General features: G+C 44.7%; 1 non-coding gene across 1 annotated transcript; it reads left to right on the top strand.

The window, feature by feature from the left end:
- The first annotated feature begins 1,653 nt into the window (after positions 1 to 1,653).
- Positions 1,654 to 1,756, top strand: LOC120076971. The gene has a single exon (XR_005481714.1). It is a non-coding gene; the product is annotated as a small nucleolar RNA R71 (small nucleolar RNA).
- The last annotated feature ends 217 nt before the right edge of the window (positions 1,757 to 1,973 follow it).

The raw sequence follows: 1,973 nt of genomic DNA, 5'->3' as shown, positions 1-1,973 counted from the left end.
AATCATCACTGTCTAGGAATTTTAATGTGTTAAGCACATTAAATTTCACCTCTTTATTATCTACGCGCATGGTTAGCTCACCTTTATGCACGTCAATCAGAACTTTCTCAGTAGCCAAGAATGATTGGAACCTCCCTATCTGGTTCATAATCCAAAATAATGAAGTCTGCTGGGAATATGAGATTGTCAACCTTCACCAAAACATCTTCAATCTTCCCTTCCAGGTACTTAATTGTCCTGTCAGCGAGTTAAAGGGTGACAGAAGTAGGTTGTGCCTCGCCAATCCTCAATTTCTTAAAAACTGAAAGGGGCATGAGATTGATGCTCGCTCCTAGGTTACACAATGCATGACCCATATCTAATCCTCCAATTGAACAAGGAACTGTGAAGCTCCATGTGTCCTTCTGCTTCGCTTGTTGCTTACTAACACGTTGCATTCCTGCGTCAGTGTTATTACTTCTTTCTCATCGACTTTTCTCTTTTTTGTCAAAATGTCCTTAAAAAACTTCACGTATGTTGGTATCTGCTCCAAAGCTTCTATGAGTGGAATGTTGATGTGCAGCTGCTTTAGGAGCTCGAAAAAGCACTTGAACTGATGTTCATCATTCTTCTTCATCAGACGCCTGGGGAATGATGCATTCAGAGGCACATCCTGCTTTCCCACGTTAGACGTGTTGGTTTCCGAATGGCTTGTATTTTCTGGCATTCTCTCTTCCTGATCCGTTGAAGCAATAGACCGTGTAGCGCGTTCTTTTGAAGGACTATTGTCTTCTTGGATTCATCTTTCTTTTCTACATAGGGCTTCCACTCCGCAACGTCACTACACGACATTGCTCATTTTCACGTTATTATTCCCAATGTCGCTTGTATTCTACGGAGACACGCCTAGACGCTCGCCTGCTTACACTCGCTGCAATTGCTCCACCACCTGGATTGTGTCACGGTTTCTGATTGATGACGCCTGGCTCTTCCAGCAGTTTTTTCTTCTCGGCTATGTAGTTCCCTTCCATACGCTTTCAGCAGAGTTCCAGAACGTCGACGCGTTGGCCCACTCTATAGCGGATTGTTATGCTGGTGATGCATTTGTCAAAGGCATGGCCGGCGCGTCCATTCCTTTGCTGAGGCTCGTGCCCTAGATGGTGCTCTTCTGATTTCCTCCCGTCTAAGAAAAATGTCGGAATGGTTTCTCGATCCAGGGTTATAAGTATTAGAAATGGGTTATTCTTGATAAACATACTTGACTTCGAGGTTTGAGGACACTCAGCCATATATGAAAGATCTCTCACATCACCACAGAGGTTACCATGGACTGTGCGCCAAATGCCTCCAGCTTGATTCACCTTCTGTTGGTTTGGTGCGTTACCTAGCGTTATGTTCTGTAGAAGGCTGGTCATGGTAGCCACTTGAGCGGAGAGCATGGCTATCGCGTTGGCATCAACAGAGTTAATGTTCTGAGATCTTCTTCTCCTGTCATTTCTTCCATCGTATGTGTCATCTACCCACTCCATGTTATGTTTGGCAATGCGGTCTAAGATTTTTTTAGCTTCAGTATAGGATTTATCCATCAGTCCTCCGGCTGCTGCTGTATCTGCTGCCATCTGTGATGCTCTATTTAGTTCGCCATAAAATGTCTCCATCTGAATAGTCAAAGGTAATCTGTGGTTCGGGCAGTTCTTGACCAAGCCCTTGAAACGCTCCCATGCAGCGTTCAAGGTCTCAGTGTCTTCCTGTTCAAAGTTCATGATTTCCCGACACCTTCTCGCGTTGGTGGTAGGTGGGAAATATTTCTACATAAACTTTTCCACCAACTTTTCCCATGTGGTGATTTCCCCAGGCTCTAATGAACTCACCCATTGCTTTGCGTCGTCTTGCAAAGAATAGGGAAACAAGAAGAGCCTGATTGCCTCTGGTGTGATTCCAGGAATCACAAAGGAATTGCACGTTTCCAGGAAACGCTTCAAATGGGCATGAGG

Source organism: Benincasa hispida, chromosome 4 (assembly GCF_009727055.1).
Source record: "Benincasa hispida cultivar B227 chromosome 4, ASM972705v1, whole genome shotgun sequence".
Classification (NCBI taxonomy): Eukaryota; Viridiplantae; Streptophyta; class Magnoliopsida; order Cucurbitales; family Cucurbitaceae; genus Benincasa; species Benincasa hispida.
Note: the sequence above shows the minus strand (reverse complement) of the source record. Positions and strands in the feature narration are given on the sequence as shown.